The 23,578-nt window shown below is 32.5% G+C and overlaps 1 protein-coding gene and 1 non-coding gene across 3 annotated transcripts in view; both read right to left on the reverse strand.

The window, feature by feature from the left end:
* The window catches only part of XIRP2 (xin actin binding repeat containing 2), a 331,046-nt gene that overhangs the window by 284,636 nt on the left and 22,832 nt on the right, over nt 1-23,578 (reverse strand). The window lies entirely within an intron of this gene.
* On the reverse strand, nt 12,644-12,776 carry LOC126010147 (small nucleolar RNA SNORA51). The gene has a single exon (XR_007496281.1). It is a non-coding gene; the product is annotated as a small nucleolar RNA SNORA51 (small nucleolar RNA).

The following is a 23,578-nucleotide window of genomic DNA, read 5'->3' on the forward strand; positions in this document are numbered from 1 at the left end:
GCACCATGTCCCAAAGATTCTACCAGTATTGATAATATGCAAGTCATGTGCCATAACATTTATACTTCTCTCTGACCTAGTCCTCAACTCTTAACCATTATGTATAACTACTATTTGCTTGAAAATCACCAGTTGAATTGAATTCTACTCATAAAAACAACCCACAGATGCCCTTTATAAACAGTTAAAAATCTATTTGCAAAGAAAATAAAACTGTTCAGCTGCTCTATTAATATTAATTTATCCTGTGCAGTTGGGTCAGCTTAGTTTTTTTGCTTCATTTATATTTAATCAATTTAAATTGCCAAACATTTGTAACGACCACCCACACAAAACTGTCTATCATGACTTTAAGTCACTGCACAGAGGGTCAGCCTATCTGGTCTTCGTACATCCATAGGGAACTACTAGTCAACTTCCTTACTAAAGTAAGAAAAGCATAACTGATAAAAATTTTAATTTTCTTAAAAATAATAAATAACTTTTAGATTTTCAGTTTGCCAATCATACTGGATTTTCCCTTCTTCACTAATTTGCAGTTTTGCTCAACTATCAACAACACTCAGCTTTTAAGTATAAGTCCCACTGAAAAAGGATCACAGATATCAGAGGAAATTCTGAATACAGATTACAGAAAATTAGCTGTATATAATGCAAAATATTTTCAGCTATATCTTACATAGATTTAAGCTTAAAGTCAATGTTTATCATTAAATCAATGAAATAAAAATAAAAAAATTATTCCTGAAGATAAACAAAATCACTAGTATGAGTTTCTTTATATGCTTTGCTGTCTAATAAGATGTGCATAATCAAAAAAATTTAAAAAAAGATGTGCATAATCAGTGCTTCAGCCTGTACATAATAAACCAGAACTTCTTCTTTAATAAGATGCAATACTATTTACATTTTGAATAATAGTACCTAGAAATTACTACTCAATCATAACTTTGGAAATTACTAACAGTTTAATTTCAATGCACAAAGCAAACATTTTATTGACAACTGGTACATTCATAGAAACAAAGGTAATTATTAGTGTTGAATTCCAAGTAGTGAATTTGCTATAATATAAAGGTAAATTAATTTATATTTGTTAGGGAAACAAAAAATAAACACTTCAAATTCTAGCAAATAAAATAAAATTAAATAAAGTGTACTGTGTTGTGCGTTGATAATCAAAGAAATTTGTTTAATCAAATTGAGTAAAAAAGGTAAATACAAGTTTTTGATATTGAATTTTACTATATTTCTTCCTGGTTCAGTCAAAATTTTGCTTGAAAATAACCTGTACAATATTTCAGTACAATGTGTCAGAAAGACTTTTCAAAATTGATCATTTAAAGAATACGGCAAACTCGTGGCCCGCGGGCTGTAAACGGCCCTCCGTACAACATTTTGTGGCCCTGCCCTAGAGGAATCTTTTTTTGTTTTGTTTTGTTTTAGTTGTTTGGGTCACACCCCCCAATGTTCAAGGCTTACTACTGACTTTGCACTCAAGGATCATCCCGATTTTGCCTCCCGCAGCCCGCAGGTAAATTGAGTTTGAGACCCCTAGGCAGCAAGTAATATTGCCAAATAAAAGGGATTTGGCAATGTCTGTTATTCAGTGTGAAAACAAAATTATAATAGATGTTATTAATGATATATGACTTTGATTAGGTATCCCTCAAAATTCAAAAACAATGCTTGTAAAGATGGTAGTCTTTACATTTTAATAAAGTGAAGAAGCAAAATACTTAATAATCTATATGCTTTTAACTCAATTTACACTTAATAGTCATTTTCTTAATTAAGAGAATATTAATTTCCATAAAAATAATATAACTAGATTAAAAATAAATGAGCATGTGCTATGCAGTCAGACTTGTTTAGTGGTCATTGAAATACACCAGAAGTTAGTGAGAAGATCTTTCCAAAGAAGTTTATTTGTATAATTTATTCACATTGAATTTCTTCCCCTTTCTTTTCCCTTAATAATGAAAAAATTTTCTAATAATTATACTACACATACAACAGTCAAATACCATGAAACAATGCTTAAGAATGAAATATATATATACACACACTTAGGATAGCTGTTTTTTTATATCAGGTATTTAAGTGCCTGAAAACTAACCCGAATTTCTTTTTGTGTAATAATAATAGCATATTTAAATTACCATTTATAGGAATTTTTCAGTTTTGTTATTTGGGTATAAATGCATTTTATAGGCTATATTTAAAAGTATGTAGGGGCCGGGCGGTGGCGCTGGAGGTGCCTGCTTTGCCTGCGCTAGCCTAGGATGGACCGCGGTTCGATCCCCCGGTGTCCCATATGGTCCCCCAAGAAGCCAGGAGCAACTTCTGAGCGCATAGCCAGGAGTAACCCCTGAGCGTCACAGGGTGTGGCCCAAAAACCAAAAAAAAAAAAAAAAAAAAAAAAAGTATGTAAAAAAACAGAGTCCCAAGAAATTTAGAAGACAGGTTGAACGGCAGTAGGGTGGGTCCTCTTTAGACTTACAAGTGCCATTTTTGCACCCAATTTAGTGTTCCCCGAGGTAAAGAGAAGCTCTAGGACCAGAGGAGGGTTTTTCTAGCAACCAGGGTTGGACTGCATCCAGCCACACAAGGCCAAGAAACTGACGCAGACAAAAGAGCGGCAGTGGGGTTCTCTTTATGACACCGAAGCACCATTTTTATATCCAGGTCAGTATTCCCTGAGAAAAAGGCAGGCATTCTGCTTCACTCCACAACTACACATTTCTTGCCACATGCAGCACATAATGAACACCAGCAGATTGCAATAGTCAAAAAGGGAAAGCAATGCAGAACTCCACCACACTTAAGAGAGTGAAGATGGTAGTTTTGAAGACCTAACCAGTATCAGCCCACTATAACCACTCGGAAAAAGACATTAGAGAAAAAAAAGTTGAGTATTCTCAAGGAGCTCAAAGTAATACGGGCTGTCAAAAGACTTAAGAGGTTATGTGAGCAGATATATGAAAACTTCAAGCAGAAACAACAAAACAGAAAAACTTGGTAACTGAAATGAAAAACCCACGGAAGGCCTCACCAGCAGCTGAGGATAGAATGAATCAGTGGGCTCATACATGAGATGCATAAAATCTTCAAATTTAGAAGATAAAAATGAGTCTTAAAGTAAATGAACACTGACAGAACTTTGAAATGAAATTAAGAGGAATAACATAAGAAGCATTAGTATCAAAGATAGGAAGACAACACCTATGAAGAAGTAACAGTCAAGGATATAATTGCTGAGAAGTTACAAAAACTGGAGAGCACACACACCACATCCTAAACATCTGAAGCATTTTAGTAAAAGAGATACAAATAAAAGTACTCCCAGCACTTCCTAATCAAAATGATAAAACCATAGAGATAAAAATTAAAATTACCAAGATCAAAGAAGGAAATCACATACACAGGAATGCCCTTTTAAGTTATAGCAGATTTACCAATGATAGCCTTCCAGACTCCAAGATTGTTATGTGATACAGAAAAAAAATAAAAAAATGCATACATTACTAAGAATATGTTACCCAGCCAGATTCTTATTCATATTTTAAAAATGTTAAATAACTTCATGGATAAACAATAGCTCAACAATTTAATAGACTCACAACCAACTTGAAAACAAAATGGAGGAGGAACTTTGATATCATGCAAACCCCACAAATACACCAAACTTCTACAAAGAGATAATACAAAATTCCACTACAATAATCTCTCAATGTCAATGAATTAAAAGCACCAATTAACAGACAGAGTGGCAAAATTTATTAAAAAATTGAAGTCAACATTCTGCTGCCTGCACAAACCACTTAAATAATTAAAGTAAACACAGACTCAAAGACAAAGGTTGAATGACATGTCTTCAAGCAAACAACATAGGCCAACAATAGCCATACTAATATAAGATGACATGAACTTCGGGTATCAAAAGGTAATAATTTAAAGATATATGATCGATTAATCTTTGATAAAGGGCAAAAGTACAAAGTTGAGCAAGGAATTCCTCTTAAAATATTTTGGGAAAACTGGCCAGCTACATGCAGAAATGTGAACTCAGACTCAGTACTATGCTGAGTGAAATGAGTCAGGGAAAGTGATAATGATTGCATACATTTGAGGGCTATAAAAATAGTTTGGTTTTAATATCCAGAAGAAATACATGTGAAATATTTTAGAGTCAAATATTTTAATACCATGCAATGACATCACCATTTATAGTTTTAAGGAAATTTTCTTTATTCTCATAAATTCTTTGTTTTCTATTACTCCCATTTCCTTCAACCTCCATGATAGAAAACCAATAATTTTTTTTGCTATAGCTTTACTTTGTCTGAGTACTTTATGTAAAAGTTATAATTTAATATATGATCTTATATTTATCTTATTTCACTTATATTATTTTACATTTATAGCATGTGTTAGTATTCAATCAATTTTACTGCCCAATGGTATTCTGCATAGAAATACTAGATTTTTCTGCCTATTCACCAGTTGAAGTATATTTAGGCTGATTTTAATTTTGACTTTTATGAAAAAATATACCATGTGTGAATTTGGTTACTCTGTTACTATTTAACCAAAACAATTTTCAAAGCTTCTAGTATTTCAAGTTATGGTTTACTAAATGATTTTATTTTGAAGTTTTATTATTATTATTCAGTTAGTTATTTAGTTAGCATCCCTCTGGGATTACTCCTGGCTCTGCATTCAGAAATCACTCCATGCAGCAGAGACCTCAGAAGATGCTGGGGATCAAATCTGGTTGGCTTTGTGCAAGGCAAATGCCCTACCCGCTGTGCTATTGCTCTGGCCCCAAACTTTTTATTATTCTTAAATTATATTTATAATTTACAGTATTGTTTTTTATCTTTTTGGGGGGACAGTTGACTCACATTTAACTGTGCTCAGGTTTTTCCTGGCTCTGTGCTTAGTCATCATTACTGGCTCAAGGAAGCTTATGTGCTTTCTAGAATCTAACTGAGTCGACTGTATGTAAGAAAGGCACCTTCACCACTGTACTATCTTTTTGGCCCTGAAAGGTAATTTTTTATGGACTTTAACTACAATCTAAAATGAAATCTTCCTGTATATCTCTTCAGGATAAATAGGATTTCAGAAAAATACATTAGTTGCCTAGATAAAATATTTGTGGAGCATTTTATAATAACTTAATATTTTATTCAACATTCTACTAATTTAAAATTTTAAATGACATGTAAAAATATGGGATAACTATATGATTTTATTATACGTCAATATGTAGATGCTATTCAAATAATATTACATAAGAGTATTATTCATTGTTTATAATACTTTTATTTAAATAGTAAAGCAGCATAATGAAAGAAAACTCACTTTTTTACTTATGATCACTAAATAAGAACTAGTATAGGAGAAGGAAGTTGGATGTTAGGATAAAAAATGTAGCAGAAATATTTTGCTATCTTAGACCTTTTAAGAAATAATTTTTACTCCTCCCAATTAGAACTCATGAAGATTTCACAGATGATGGAACCGTCTCTTCCTTCTCAAAGGCAAGGTAAAACTACTGAAAACTGAGTTAATAATTGCAATCTGATGTTGCTACTTTAAATAGATCAAATCTAAAAGTTAAGATATGCTTCTATAACTGATAATATATCAAGAATCCCTAGAAGGACTAGAACTTCAAATAATCTAGTAGATAATTTGTGCTTATGTGAAGTAAATCATTTCTCTTGATGAGGCAATACTGTTAGCCAAAGTGCTGTAAGCTTCAGTGTGAATGATACTGGTTTTGCATTAGACAGAATATAATACATGGTATGTTTGTATGACAAGATAGGGAAAATACAGTTGACCTGAGAAGCAACAGGATAATTTAAGAAACAAAAGATAGCTCCTTTAAAATCATTCATGCATTATTAGACATGTCTATATGCTTCTATAACAATAATAGTGTTTATGAGAATATTTATGCACTTTTTAATTGAATTTGAATCATCATCCACATTTGTAACATGTAAGTAAAATAGCTTTTACAAAATTAAAAATATCCTCAATTCTTTATTTTATTATCATTTATACTGGCTATGAAGATATTTTAGAGCAAACACTTATAAATCTTGTAAAACATTTGTTGAAATAATTCTGTTTAAAAGCAAATTTTTAATTAAAATGAACCTATTATAAATAAAATTGTGGATAGTCTGAAAAAATAAAACAAAATAAAAGTTGAGTATAACTTTCCCATTTTAAATCTGATAAAATGATCATAGTTGCTGTAGCAAATAAGCAAACCTTTGGAGAATGAATAACAACTTATTTCAGAGCTCACATAGAAATATTAATATTAATCACCAAAGATAATTGGTGTTCACAGTGATTAAAAAAACTACTTTCTAGATGTGGAGAGGTGTGAAATTTGTCTAATTCTAGACATGTTTGTCCTAATTGCAAAAATCCCAAAAGAGTGGTTTTTCTCATGTCTCTGCAGGGTGTTTTTTAAGTCTGTTAATTTATAAAGTTAAAAACTGACATAAAATCTCAGCGACTCAGACATTTTCTTATTAAAATGTGTTATAATCTGAATTTTGTTGATTTTTAATTGAGTGAATATATAGTGTAAAATATTTAGTATAGAAATTGAATGTGAAGAGGTATGGAAATGACAAAAATAAATTACTAAATAATTTCCTATATAACAATATATATATATTTATATATATAAATATTCCTATATAACAATACTTTGTAAGTTGCAAATAGAATTAACTTAAAAAAAGTACTGGCAATCAATTTTTTGACAATGTACTTCCCACTCAGAAACCACTCACGTTTTTTTTTCTAAGTTAGGAAAAAAGTGGTAATTATACATATCTGGAATTTTTAACTGCTCAAATTATTCCACAAATAACAAACATATATTTGAACTTAAGTTTTAGAGAACATGATTGTTATTTCTATTTATTTTTCTATGGGATACACTGATGAATCCATTATTCCAGTTTTCCTTCCTCTTTCTTTACCAACTGAGAAAGATTCAGAATAGCCTGTGACTTGATATCTTTAGGGTCTGTGACAGAAAATAATAGAAATGGTCTCTTGTTGCTTAAGTGCCCAAGTCCTGAGTGAAATGATGTGTAGGAATGATTCAGCAATTGCAGAACCTCAGCTGTTACAGGTTCCAAAAATAAAATGAGGTGAAAATTTTTACAAAGTGAAAAATCAAGAGAAATGATGCTAGGGGCAACAATAGAAATATCTTACGTTTTTCTCTATTTTCTTTTTAATCCTCACAATATGATAGGGTAGAAATACACTAGCTCCATTTTATAAGTAATAACCACTATATTTTACTATTTATAGTGTGTGTATTTTATAGTCTATAGTGAAACTTTTATTTAAAGACTAATCTGAGAGTAATTTGATTTCTTAAAAGAAACATTTTTAATAAAACTAAATCTTAAACAAATGTTTAAACATACACACAACACTATTTATTTTTAGAAATATGAAATGTGTATGTATTTTTGAGTGCATATTTCTCCCTTTCTTGTATGGTGAGCCCAATACCTTTCTCATTTGGAGACCAAGTCTATTTCCATTCCTCAAAACACTGATTTTGAATCAACTGAATGCCATAGTAGTGAGGAGATGTGATCTGCACAACTAAATTAGGGCAGGCAATGTTACTGATTTCATGTAAGGAAAGAGAAAAGTAAAATACACAGATGCCCTGCAACTTTCCTAAACTCACTCTTTTTTTTCTGGTTTTTGGGTCACCCCCCCACCCCACAACTCTCAGGGGTTACTCCTGGCTCTCTGCTTAGATATCACTCCTGGTAGGCAAGGGGGACACTATCAGATAACGGGATTGGAACCACCATCCTGCGTCCAAGGCAAACGCCTTACCTCCATTCTATCTCTCTGGCCCCAAAGTCACAATCTTAAATGGTAAATCCTGATCAAAGCATATGCTTATGACAGGTTCTGCTTTTCATATAATAGTCCTGAGACTTCGAGAGCTTAAGCAGTCCACAATGTTCTACAGTCTGTGTAGTGTGTGTTCTTTGGTGTGTGACATGTGGGCCAATATAGTCAAAGTTGGAATTTATAGGTAAATTCACAGAGGAGGGAAAAAAGGCAACTTGGTACTATATTTCTAAATGCCCATATATCATGCTTTAACTTCTAAAAATTATAAACACAGAATTCTGACCACTTTCTGACAAATGACAAAATAAAAGTATCTATATGTAGTTCCTTGCATAGTTAGATGGCCCACTGTCCTTTATTTGCAATACAGTGTCCTTACAATTTTTTTATATTCACAAATGGCTAGTGGCTCCAAAGTTAGAAAATTCAATTCTTAAATTCTTAGAGCATATATATATATAGAGATAGATAGATAGATAGATATAGATATGTATATATAGACTCTAAACAAAATTTTTAAAATCCATTTTATATTGTAAAATACTCAAGAGATTATTTAAAAGTTGTATTTAAACATTGCTATTTATAAAATCTTTTATATGTTTGTATACTTCTCTATGAAACCTGAAATCCAGTGTCACAATGATAAAGAAAGCTGGGAGCAGATATAATACTTGATTTTAAAGACATAAACTATGTGTATTTAATGAATGTATGACTCTATTTTTATTTTAAACTGTTGATTACAACGTACAATTTAAAATCATCTTCAATCTCATTGTTATATCCCCATTCCTGCCTCTTTGGAAAGAAGAATAATAAAAATATCTAAGTATTCTTTAGAGCCCTTCCTTAGCAACTCTGGCTATGCAGAGTTAATGCCTGTTCTGTGATGTGAATGTATTTAATAATTGATCTTTTAGTTGTTAAATGACTGAACACTTTCTTAAGGTTGGAGCTTTGAATAAGCTGTACATTCTAATATCCATTTACATCCCTGTCCTGAAAATGATTAGAAAGCTTTAATTATATAAAAGAGGGGGGACCAACATTATTGCTCTAAATATGCCTTAGGAAATCATTCTAAACTGTGCTAAACAAAAAGAATGGTAGAAACAAGCTTTTATTTTAGCACTTGGTTTTAATTTATAAAATTTAATGATGGGCAGTAATTTAGAGAAATTGCTTATAGAGTAAAGAATGCTTTTTCCTTCTACAAATTTATATTTATATTTATATAGTTGAAAAATATTTTAATACCATTTAGATTTTATTCTATAATAGCTCCCTGTAATTATGATTTTGCTAATTACAGCTTTTATAATTTGGGCTTAATTCAGCCTCCAACCTATTTTCTATCACTTTTTTCTAATCTGTGGGCTGTCAAAAGAAACAACTCTACTCTCATTTTTCCCTGTATGTTGAAGTCAAAAACTATTCCCAAGACCTCACCACAATTAAATACATAAATGGAAAGGCAGATATTATAATGGGAAGCAAATTAGTTTTTGCTTCATTGACAACAAGTACTTGAGATTCTATGAAGATTCTTCAAATAGCAAAACAACCAGGGAGGGCACTTCAGTTGCTAATAAACAAATACTACTTACAGATATTATAATCAAGAACATTACCAAATGCTACCTTTAGCATTTGATTTGCATTTCTAATTTAAATTATTCAGTGTGGAGTAATATCTTGGAATATTAAGGAACTGCTAGCCATCACATTTATGAAACTATTTGTGTTTAATTAACTATCATTTGTGTTGATGCCACATCCCTTTATATACAAATGTGAAGTCTTTTCAGTTTGCAATCCTTAAAAGCACCAGCTGAAAAGGAAAGAAAATTGAGAAAAAGCATTGGCTTACAAGATAGCTAGATTTTACAGTACACATTTTAAGTCAAGTAATTTTATATAGTTAAAATTTTTATTTTATTTATTTTCTAATTTTTTTGAGGCATGATGATTAAAATACCATTTAAAATTGTGTTCCATTCATAATGTTCTAACACTCTATCAGTGTCTTTCTGAAAAAGACTCATAGACCTCACCTTATATAACCACCTCCTTAAAATATATAGAAATGACATATTAGAAGCACAACATAGACAGATTTTTATATAAAATGAACAAACTTCACATTATGTTAGTGTCTTGATCCTGAAACTAATCTGAAAATAATTTTAGTCCTGAAATCATGAACATTCCTATTTGTTCTGACAGTAAATGAATCAACACACTGATAGATTAACTGTCATGAACAGAACTACATATTAATTTAGCCAACTGAAAACCTGTTTCAAAAATTTAATAACACTAGGTATACAATTATACTGATGTAGAGAAATAAAAAATAAGGAAGTGGAAAATATCTAGAGAAATATGAGGAAGAAAACAAAGAAAATCAACTCCTGCTCACATAAGATTATTTTAATTGCTAATGTCCCACCTTGTGGCTGCAAAGAACACAAAAAGAAGGGTGGTCTTTCCTTACCAACCTAGATGGGATAACTAATTTGTGAGGAGCAATACTCAACTAGCTTCTGTAATTCTCTAAAAGGATTAGCAAATGAAAATTCTAATCAGTGAGGCTATTATGGGGAAGACATAATATTTAAATCAAATATATAGCTTCAGGATCTATATATCTGTATTATCAAATCTCTATATTATATAAAGCAATAATTTTTGTAGTCTATAAAGCAATAATTTGTTTCAAAATTAGAAATAAAATTATAATATGTGATGTTTAATTTTCAATAAGATATTTAAAAGATATCATGGTAGAGCACGTATTAAATTCTCATCTAACTCTTCTTGATGATGCAAGTCTGTTTTATTAGCTAGGGCCTACTTACTGTAAATGTCTTTGCAGTCAGAAGAAATCCAAGAGGAGGTAGAAATGGGGAATAGAGGACTTATAGAAAAGATAACTCTCTGAGTTACAATTTTATTCTGTACAACAATATCTTTTTGTATTTAATTTGGCAATCTTACATTGTTGTTTTTCTTTCCTTACTGACTTCACAAATCTATAGTTAAAATATACTGAAAGAAACACTCTTGAGTTTTTGTTTGTTTCCTACTAATGGAATTAAATATTAAAGGTATGGTTAATTTCTATTTTTATGTTTTAAAATATTTTATCATTATGTCTCGTTATGAATGTTGAAAATTTGAAATAAAGAGGCACCATGATGCAGTAATAAAAATATGTAGATATGTAGTCAGATATCTCTGGAAACAAATATAAATACAATTAAATGTTTAATCCATCTAACATTTATCTAGAAATAAGGGTAATAATTCTTAGCTCAGAAAGAATGCTAAAAATATTTAAAAAAATAACATTTCTAGAGGCTGGAGTAGTGGCCTTGCACCCTCTAACCTAGGAAAGATCATGGTTCGAACCCTTGGCATCCCATATGTCCCCCAAGCAAGGAGTGATTTCTGAGCTATTTCTGAGCTCAGGAGTGGCCCCTGAGAATCACTGGGTGTGGACCAAAAAGCAAAAAATAAATAAACAAACAAAAAAATACAAACATTTTTGAAGTGTAATATTGAGCTTAACGTTTCCTTTCTAAATTTCTTATCTTCACTTTTTCAAGCGGAGATAGACAAATGTATGTTGACTATTAACTATTGTATAATAGACTTTTAAAACCACAAATAAAGCAGCAAGTATTTTGAGGTGGACCAGATTTGATGTTTAAAAAACAATAAGTATGAATATCAGTGTATATGTGAGAAGATAAAAAATTATTTTGTTTCTACAGATTAGAGACATAAATTTGTTTACAATAACTTATTATGATCTTCTATATTTCTGAAGTAACTGCTGTAATTTCTCCTTTTTTTGGTCATCATGAAATGATCCTTCCTTTATCATTTTTATGTTTTTTGTTCATTCTTTGGGGGCAAAGACACACATTATATTGTCAATCATCTACAAAAAAATAGCATTTGGTTTTATTATTTTTGTACTACTTCTAATTTCTGTTAACCAATTTCTACTCTTTTTAAAAAATTTTTTGTAAATACCTGAACAAATTTTAGATCAATGATGTAAAAATATATGTGCAGAAGTATTTTAACATGTCAAAATGTCAAATATTCATAAATGATCAGTTTTCATACATTTACAAATAAATTATATATCAATATGTAATATTTTGAATTGGTTATAATGTTTTACTAATTCCTCCTTTAATAATGAGCTACATATATTTGGCAAATTTTATTTTTATATACACATAATAATTGTGATTTTACATTTTAAAAAAATTTCCTATAAGTATAAATACACTTTATAACATATTATATATTTATAAGTTTATACATTTACATAAATATTGCTGAATCTTTGGGTAAAAATATTAAATGAAGATGAGTCATGTTTCTACAAACCTCTTCACATGTTGTTGGTTGTATACATGACAACATTAATAGGTAGAAACCTATGTCAAAATTCAAGTCACTCAGGCAAACCTAAAAGCTACAAACTAATATGAGTTATAAAAGAAACCCTCACAAAGTAAAATGAGATTTTCCTTGTTTAGGTAATTTTGAGAAAGGGTTAAGGAAATGGGCTTATTGTCTGGGAATGGGCAGAGAAAGGCGGTATACTGTAGGAGAGTGTGGTTATAGTGTGATATTCATGAAACCCAATAATTAAAGTATTGTAAGATACATACCTAAAATAATTTTTTGTCTCCCAATTCACAATACAGACCAAACAAAGGGCCTGGGTTGAGGTGTATATGGGGTGCATTTACTGTACCACCTCTTTCTATATAGTCAGTTTAAAGTACACAGCCTGTGGTAAGAATTGGGAGGCCTTACCTTTTCTTTTCTTTTTTTTTTATTTTTTAATATGTATATGTGTATATGTATATATATATATATAAATCCTTCACCAGTGCAACATATTAAATTCATTTTAATATTATATTAATAATAGTACAGAAATGTTTTAATTCTGAGATTTAACCACTGCAGTTAGTATAGTTCTTATTTTAAGCTACTTCACCTAAAATGAAAAATAGGCCTCTATCTCAAAATAAAAAAAAAAAATCACTCTTTAACTCTCTGTTCAAGCACAAGGTATATATTTTTGTTTGAATGAATAAATTTTATTTTTAAGTTACAGAATCAGGATTTACAAAGTTATTTATGGTTTAGTTTTAGACATACAATATTTTAGCACTAATCCTACCACCAGTGTCAACAGCCTTCTACCAGTCTTCCCAGGCTCTTTTCTCATACTCTCTCCCCAAGCCTGTCATCTTGACAGGCACCTCTTTAATTTTGGTTGTTAGTATGAGTCTAATGATTTCAGACTTTTTCACTCTGTTTGGATGTTTAATTTCATTGTCCCTAACACCATTGATGTACTTGAATTCCGTTGACTTTGGCCCCGGTTATTTCTCATCTGTCTTTCTCCTCTTTCCTCCACTCTAGTTCTTTCCTTCCCCCATATACTCTGGGTTCAAGGGTGAATTAAGCATACCCCCTTCATACCATTGCATCTCTACATGCAATTACTTTAAATACTATATATAAGTGTGTTTACTCATCTTCTTCTGGTTTACTTCATTTAACATGACATCTTCCAATTCTATCCACATTGCAGAGAATTGAGTATCTCTACAGAAAATATATGAAAGCTTTAAAGTTTCATTTCTTTAGCACTCCAAGTTTCTTGGACAAATTCAGCAAATGAACCTAACTGTATGCATTCTGTTTTATCCATTTGGATAAATTGGGTCTCCAAGAATTACATTAGTGGAGCAGTGCTATCTTAGTCCTCCAGAACTTAATGCTCTCTTACATTTGAAGACTTTGCTTATACCAAACTTGTTATAAAAAAACATCTATATGTGAGTGTTGGTATGGTTGCCTTCCCAATATGTAACTTATATAGAAATTTAACTAGATATTATTATATATATTTTTGGTGAAGCAAAAAGGTTTTTATTAAAAATCATTTAGAAATATGTGAGGGCAAAGAAAAGGAAAAGTATCTTAGAGAGATGACAGACTTCTTCAGAAATAAGCACGCAAATTTAAAGGCAAGTGAGACTAGTGTACAGAAGAGAATACAGCTTTAAAAAGAAAACTATATATTTATATTTACATGTTTTTTATTTTATTTATTTTGACATTTTTCTACTTTTTTAAATATCTTTCTTTAAGCACCATGATTATAACCATGTTTGCAGTTGGGTTTTAGACATATAAATATCACCAGTGCAACATTGCAGCATTCCCACCACCAATTTTTTATGACAACATTTTTTTAAGCTTTTGGAATTTTCATGGCTCTTATAAACCTTAGAAATCCTAATTAGACTTATAGAATTACTACTTAAAACATTGTGCATTTGGACTTTATATGATATATACTCCTATGCACAAAAAGAAACTTATTGGACAAAAACAGAAAAATCTATTATTTATTGACAGTGGGATTTTAAGGAAAAGCAGATATTTTTGGAAAGACTTGTATTAAATTTTTGTTTGTCATTCTTACAGCATTTTTTGAAAGTTTTCTTGGGCCAGAACAGTCATTTTAACCTAATGTTTCAATATGGGATCTCTGTCCTAAGTTTCTTGCTATCAAATCCCAGCCCTACCACTTTGGCTTTGGACTCCGTTCACTTTGCTGAATGCTTTAGGGTTTGCTTTACAACTAAAAGAAAGTTAATATGATACTAGTGATAAAACTGCAGTCACAAAATTTTTGTGAGGAAACCTCTTCAACAAGTGGTGCTGGCAGAACTGGTTAGCCACTTGCAAAAAAGCAAAAATAGACCCCCAGTTAACATCATGTACGAAGGTAAAATCCAAATGGATTAAAGACCTTGATATCAGACCTGATACCATAAGGTATATAGAACAACACGTCGGTAAAACACTCCATGACATTGAGACTAAAGGCATCTTCAAGGAGGAAACTGCACTTTCCAAACAAGTGGAAGCAGAGATCAACAGATGGGAATACATTAAACTCAGAAGCTTCTGCACCTCAAAAGAAATAGTTCCTAGGATACAAGAGTCACCCACCGAGTGGGAGAAATTATTCACCCAACACCCATCAGATAAGGGGCTAATATCCAAAATATACAGGGCACTGACAGAACTTTACAAGAAAAAAAATCTAATCCCTCAATAACTGGGGAGAAGAAATGAACAGACACTTTGATAAAAAAGAAATACAAATGGCCAAAAGGCACATGAAAAAAATGCTCCTCGTCACTAATCATCAGGGAGATGCAAATCAAAACAAGGATGAGATACCACCTCACACCACAGAGATTGGCACACATCACAAAGAATGAGAACAATCAGTGCTGGCAGGGATGTGGAGAGAAAGGAACTCTTATCCACTGCTGTTGGGAATGCCGTCTAGTCCAACCTCTATGGAAAGTGATATGGAGATTCCTCCAAAATCTGGAAATTGAGCTCCTATTCGACCCAGCTATTCCACTCCTAGGGATATACCCTAAGAACACAATACAAAAACCCCTTCCTCACACCTATATTTATTGCAGCACTATTCACAATAGCCAGGCTCTGGAAACAATCAAGATGCCCTTCAACAGAAGAAACTGTGGTGGTACATATACACAATGGAATATTATGCAGCTGTCAAGAGAGATAAAGTCATGAAATTTTCCTATACATGGATGTACATGGAATCTATTATGCTGAGTGAAATAAGTCAGAGGGAGAGAGAGAGAGATGCAGAATAGTCTCACTCATCTATGGGTTTTAAGAAAAATAAAAGTCGTTTTTGCAACAATCCTCAGAGACAATGAGAGGAGGGTTGGAACTTCCAGCTCACTTCATGAAGCTCACCACAAAGAGTGGTGAGTGCAGTTATAGAAATAACTACACAGAGAACTACCATAATCATGTGAATGAATGAGGGAACTGGAAAGCCTGTCTATAATACAGGTGGGGGTGGGGTGAGATGGAGGGAGATTTGGGACATTGGTGGTGGGAATGTTGCACTGGTGAAGGGGGTGTTCTTTACATGACTGAAACCTAATCACAATCATATATGTAATCAAGATGTTTAAATAAAAAAGAATTAAAAAAAAGAAAAAACATAAACAAATCTTGTGTATATTTAATGAAATATATTATTATTGTTATTGTTTTATTCCAGTTACAAGAACAAATTCACCTTGTTTTTAAACTATTTTGAAGTTGGCTCCTATAACTTTCAGTCATGAATTTTAAAGAAACATTTCTTATTTTGTTTTGTTTTGTGGCTACACCCGGTCGCACTCAGAGTTTCTCCAGGCTCTGCGCTCAGAAATCGCTCATGGCAGGCTTGGGAGACCATTGTGGGATGCCGGGATTCCAAGTCCTGGATCTGCAGCTTGCAAGGCAAATAAATGCTGTACCACTGTACCACTGTACTATCTCTCCCACCCATAAAGGAACATTTCTATTCCTATTACATGGATTTAAAGTTTCTCTATCTCTTCTGAAAATCACCTGGTTTTGAGAAGAAATTCAGCTTGTCTCTAGCCAATAGTTCAGAATTGTTATAGTGCTAAGAGCTTTTAGGCAATTTAATAGATGGACTTTATTGTGGGTATCCCCTCCTCAACTTCTTGTTTATCCCACCTGTATGTTCAGAACCATTCACACCTGGAATGGGATGGGGTAGAGGAGTCTGCCTTGGTGGTGTGGAGAGAGGGGATAAGAAGGAGAGTTAGAGAGGAAAGAGGCATCAAGAAGGCATGAAGGAGCAAGCAAGAGTCAGTCAGCAAGGAAGCCTGGATAGGCGCTGAAAGAGGCAGAGAGAGCCAGCCAGAGAATGAGCAGAAAAGTGGCTTCTTGGAAAACACTTAGCATGGAAGCCATGTGTTAGGACAGTGAAATAAAGTTGACTGACCCCTGGAACTTCATCTGACTGCTTTGTGAATTTCTCCGCCATCACCCTGCAACCTTCAGATTGTAGTGGGCAGAGCTGAGAAAGGCCTCACATCCCACTACCAACATGGACTGTCTCTATATATTAAAATAACACTTTATAGTTACTTATTTGGAAATCTGAACAAATTTATAGCTATATAGTCATTTTACTCCCTATTAATAAACTGATACTATCCAACACATATACTTTAAACAAAGTAATCATTAATAGTTACCTTAAAATGAAACTCAAAGAAAGTAACATTGAAAGAATGAACAGATTCCATTAAAGAAAAAATAAGGATCAAACTTTTTTTAAGTAAAGGTCTATTAATGGGACAGAAATTTAGATCAAAAACCTAGAGCACATGCTTTTCTTGAGCTACATCCTAAATTTGAACCAGATACCAGACATACCCCCAATTTACCCACTTAAATAGCTACCATGTAGATCCCTGGTGGCCTCCAGAACTATTGGTCCAGAAGCTAGTTGGGTTACCAAGTTCAGGTATTGATTGATAGATCATTCACTGCCATACAGCAGGCTCACATTTTTAAGAATGACCTCTAGGTCCCCAGAGCACTGCTTTAGAGATCCCTTTTCTCAAGTGTGTAAATTTCAAGACAATATTAATATACAAATCTCAGTACACCAATTATTCATGCTTTTGGTTGATGGAAAATAATGCAAAATATTGAATGGAAAAGACTGCCATTACTCATATATCACTTCTCATTATTTGCATTTTACCCAGTTATGTGCATCACCATTTCGGTGTAAGGATTTCTGCTAAGGAGTACTTATAAAATGGAAATAATTAAACTTGACAGAAAATCAAAACCATTAGGGAACTGGAAGTCAATATTCTAAAAGAAACTCATCTTGATAAAAAAAAAACTAATCTTGATAAAAAACATAAAGGTTAAGGATGACTTCAGTGACCTAGCTTGTCTCCTCAATAAAAGATAATATAAAAATATTTAAATGTAAGAAATTTTTTAAAATTATAATTTAGATTGATCCCATTCATAATATATTTTTTCCAATTGACCTTGGTCAGACATATGACTATTACTGATCAGTCATTGACATGATATACTTCTTTTTGGCCATGCTGAGACATATACCAAAATTTATAGTAGCATGTATTATAATCCTCATCAAAATGAAGTTGTAGGGTACTTCTTAAATGAAGATAAGTTATATTAAAAATAAAGTTAAACTGTTAGCAAAACTATAATACACTATTACAATAAATCAGTATGTTGGCTAGTCCCGTGAAGGCAATAATATTTCAAAAAGGACACCAAAAGAATCCTTTCATCAGGCAGAAAGATCAAGTGTCATTTCATGACAGTTTCCATAAAATGTTTCACCTTGTATGCCTTGGATAGCTGTTAAATTTTTATGTACTAAATTACTGTATTTAAATCCAAAATGAATTATGTATCACCTGAAGTCTTTCTTTTATTTTAAAGAGTGAATTAAGAGAGGGATATGAGGATAACTCAATGGCAAAAGCACCTGTCTTTAAAGCATAGTTTCTTACTATATGTTGCATATATTTATATCTATATCTATATCTATATCTAGAGATATACCTATATATCTCTATATATTATATATCTGCTCTGCTTTCTGGAACCCTAATTTTTGCAACACATAACACAGAGCAATGAAAGTGTGTGAGTCCCAGGTAGTACAAATAAAACTGTAAAAACTTTAAGGCTATGTCTGAAACAGCTAGTGTGTGTGTATGTATGTGTGTGACACTTGAGTCCTGTGTTCAAGTGTGCTAGAACCACAACCAGATATACTGTGAACCAGAACCCAACAGAACTACAACTAAATGTATCATCACAATCAAACACCTGTGCAAATCCTGGTTATCACAACATAAAAAGGAAAAAATTATGGGAGGGAAATTGTAGACATTAGTGGTGGGAAATGTGTACTGGTAAAGGGTATTGTATATTGCATGACTTTAACTGTGGAAAAAACAACAAATGTATTATGAACAATCTTATGGCCATGGTGTTTAAATTAAGTAATTAATAAAAAATATAAATATTATTCAGAAAAAAGGGGAAAATTAAGCTAAATAAATTATAAGAAAACTATATAATTATGCTTCAGTACATTCATTTTATAGTGAAGATATATGTATATATTTCAATTAAAGTAATTGTCCTTAGGGATGAGATCAATTTATTTATCTTAATGGTATTTAATCCTAATTTAATGAAAGCATTATTTAATTTTATTCATTTTATTCCATATAATAATTGGTAACTCACATGCTTTGATGCTTTCATTACCAACACAATATTACATTTGAGAATGTCAATTCAGCTGTTAATATTATCCTATTCATTATGGCAGCAGTTTTGTTGATGCTTTAGAGCTCAATATTGAGAATAGATCCTCTTAGTGGCATTTATTTTTCATTTAAAAAAATAACTGGCAATTATTTTTTTCTAACACAGGATGTGAAAAATAGAGCTTTTCAATGAAAAGATCATATTTTGAATGTAATGAATGACTTTAGCATTTTCTCTCTCCTCTTAGGGATCATTTATCAGTACCAGTCTATGAAATATGCATAATCACAATGGTCTTTAAATAATACATAGAATTTTATGCTTGTGGCAAGATTTTATAATATTTTTATTAAAAGAGCACAATGTATAATCTTAAACTTGTCAGCTTATTTGGGTCCTGGCCCTACCACATACTAGGTGTGTGTCCTTGGACTGATTCAAATTGCAAAAGAACTCTATTTATATATGAAATAAAAAAATAACATTAGGTAACATAACATTATATAATGCAATTTTGTGCCTAATGTAGTTTTTCATGAAAATAATGTGGGCTGGGGGAGGGTGGTGAAAAAAATAATGTGGGCTAAAGTCAGTGTAAGCGTGCTATATGTTTTCTGATATTATACAATATGACAAGAATATCGTTGCAAGGTTTTTTTTTTTTTTGGTTTTTGGGACCACACCCGTTTGATGCTAAGGGATTACTTCTGGCTAAGCCCTCAGAAATTGCCCCTGGCATGGGGGGACCATATGGGATGCGGGGGGAGCAAACCGGGGTCCTTCCTTGCTAGCGCTTGCAAGGCATACACCTTACCTCTAGCACCACCTCACCAGCCCCTGCAAGGGTTTTTATGTGACTTCTAAAGCAATGTATATCTTTTTTGTTTGTTTGTTTTTGGGCCACACCCAGAAAATGCTCAGGATTTCTCCTGGCTCTGTGTTCAGAAATCATTCCTGGCAGAGTTGGGGGCCATATGAAACGCCAGGATCAAACCAGGATTGGTTGCAGGAAGGCAAACATCCTACCTACTGTGCTATCACTCTGGCCCTCATTTTAAAATATTCACCCTCATTTTAAAATACTCAGAGAATTTTAAAATGTTAGTAGAGTTAAGGTGTTACTGAAATATGACCTAAATAAAGGAGCTTCCATGCAAAAAGTAATATCTTGGTGGATTTTTATCTTGGAAAATAAGAAATGTGCAGAAATATTTAAAAGTATGTGATATCATGGAGCTATAGAAAAATTACTTTAACTTCTAATATTCAAAGCCTCAAGCATAAGTATTGCTAATATTTTAATATTCTTTCTAATATCTTCCTTACTGTATTTCTATCCTCTTATCCATTGTAATATATACATAGTTGGAAATATTGTCGATGTCATTTTGAAATTGCAAATTATATAGCACATTATAATTACCATTTTCTTTATCACACTCATATCCTAAAGTTAAAAGATACTATTACCACCTATTATATATTACATTTCAAAAGGTTAAATAGTACAAGAGTTTCAGAAAGAGTCAAAACTTCCTTTAAAGTCAATTTTAAATTTCTGATATCATCTTTATTGTCCTATGTTCTAGTGTAACTGGAAGCAGGGTTTTTGAGGAAAGAAAATAGGAAAGGATCCCCCAGTGCTCTATTACTAAGCACCTTAAGAGTACATGTTCAAGTGAAATGTAATGTCTTATTTTGTCAAACCACAAACTTATTATTGTTCAGAGGTCCTTAAATTTTAGCATATAGTAAGAACTATGGAGTGTTTGCCACTAAAATCACTGCTTAAACTCACCTCATGATTTAAAAGATAAATGCTGTTATATCTGCCAGATTTGTATTTCTAGAAAGTTCTTGTATGATTGTGAAACTACTGCTTAAAAAGTTAGTTTTTGAAGATTAATGATGTTATTTATATTTAAAGGCTCTATGATGACTTTCAGCATCTGAGACCTTGATCTAATTTTTCCACTAAAGGGTCAGAAAGATAGCACAGAGGTAGGACATTTGTCTTGCCAAGCGACCTACCCAGGACCAATGGTGGTTTCATTCCCGGAATCCCTTATGTTCCCCCATGCCTGCCAGGAGCAATTTTGAGCAGTCAGTAGTAGTAGTAGTAGTAGTAGTAGTAGTAGTAGTAGTAGTAGTAGTAGTAGTAATAAATTCTCCAGTAAAGAGCTAAAGAGTTAAAATTCTAAGGAAATATTGCTCTAGTTCTGTAAGGTAAAAATTTTGTGTGGCAAGATAATAAAATTTTCCAACTGTGATTCTTGCTGCAGACTGCTTAATGCTGATCATTCAGAGTAGTAATTTGTGAATAGACCTAGTATCCTAGAATCAGACTTTGTTAGAATATTACAGGTGAGGAACATTCATTCACTTACATTGCATATACTATCTTTATTTCTTATGTGAATAGGATATATGAGTAACATAGGGAGAACATTTTTCATAAGGTCATTTTAATTCTGTGAGGACAATAGAACCAAGGGAATGCAGAATATTAAAGGATAGAAAATGCATTGAGTTAATTTATTTTACAATCATTTCCCCTTTTCTGGGGATTGTTTCACTTTAAATAGAAATAAATTCCTGGTATGAAAATTCATAAGCAATAGATATTTTACCTGATTATCCTGTTGGACATATTTCATTAGTTCTATGGTAGACACTCAGTCAAAGTCAGACCAATAAATGTTTTGTGTCTTTTAAATAAAACTGTGATCCAGTGTTTTATGATAGGTTTTGGTATAAAAATGCAAAACTGAGGGGCCAGAACAACAGCAAAGCTAGTAGGTCATTTGCCTTCCTCTCGGCCAACCCAGGTGTGAATCCTGGCATCCTGCATGGTCCCCTGAGCCTGCCAGGAGTGATTTCTAAGCCAAGACCAAGAGTAACCCCTGAGCGCTGATAACAAATAATGAGCCAAATAACAAATAAACAAAAACTGAGTGCTGATAACAAAAAATGAGCCAAATAACAAATAAACAAAAACAAAAAAAACAAATTAACAACAAATGCAAAGCTGATATTATGTAAAAGTGATTTTGTTTCCTCAGCATGATAATCAAAAGCATAGGCGCTTTTTTTCCCCTTGTGAGTGGTTAACATTAACAATGAATTGAAATCTTATCATTGGGAACAAATAATATGCAGGCAGAAATAATATGAGAAAGAATGGATGGAGACAGAGAACAATTGACAGTTTGTTTCAAGCAGATTACGTTGTTCATTTTACCAGGGACTAGCTGATAACTTAAATCTTTGTTGAGTATCTAATTGCCTTAGGTTTTCTTTTTTTTTTTCCTTTTTTCTTTTTATTGTTTTTTGGCCACACCTGTGATGCTCAGGGATTACTCCTGGCTATGTGCTTAGAAATTGCCCCTGGCTTGGGGAACCATATGGGACACTGGGGATTGAACCCATGTCTGTACTGGGTCAGTCGCATGCAAAGCAAATGCCCTAACTCTGTGCTATTGCTCCAGCCCCTGCCTTAGATTTTCTAAGTTGACTACTAACATTTTAATTTGATTCAGCATCTCTTGTCATTAGACATAAGTTAATAACCTACCTGGTGCATGTTAGACAAGTTAAGGCTTTCTCTAGAGACTGTCACAAAATAACAGCTTTTTCTTGAAACATCCAGGAGGATTCTTAAGCTTACCAGTACTTTAATTTTATTCAAGTACTACTTCTGCATAACTTCTAATCATTAGAATTATTAGACAATAACTCTGATATGTTTCAAATGCTAAAAGTAATAAGTTTAGTTAATTTGTTATAGCAGTATTAGGAAATTAATACCAAATTAAATTGAAAATTTTCCAGATAAAAATCATCATTATTCTAAGTTCCCATTTCCCACCTGCTATTTCTACTCTGGAAATCTATCAATATTAAGCCTAGATTAAAAGTTTATACAGGATAAAACACCCCGACTGACTCATGCAGTGTGGCCCTCCTAATCACCTCTCCCTAAGGGGACTACGGCTTCATACCGGAACTAGCTCCAAAGGACCCCCACTGCAAGAACTCTACCCAAGACCTCCCTGCCTGGACCGCACACCTCACAAGGAAATCTCAAAAGACAATGGGAAGCCTATACTTTCATCATAAGTATAGACATATATAACACTACCTCTTACCCTGTTTCTCCCCAAATGTAAAATAATCCAGTTTCACTTTCTCCATTTTTGTTTCTTTTTCTTTCTTTCTTTTTCTTTTTTTTTTCTTTTTTATTCTTGTCCGTTTTTTGTTTTGTTTTGTTTTGTTTTAGTTTTAGTTTTTTTTTTTGATTTGTTTTTTGCTTCTTTTGGGTAACTCCAGGCGGTGCTCTGAGGGGGCTCCTGGCTCTATGCTCAGAGATCGCCCCTGGTGGGCAAGG

Source organism: Suncus etruscus, chromosome 5, assembly GCF_024139225.1.
Source record: "Suncus etruscus isolate mSunEtr1 chromosome 5, mSunEtr1.pri.cur, whole genome shotgun sequence".
NCBI lineage: Eukaryota > Metazoa > Chordata > Mammalia > Eulipotyphla > Soricidae > Suncus > Suncus etruscus.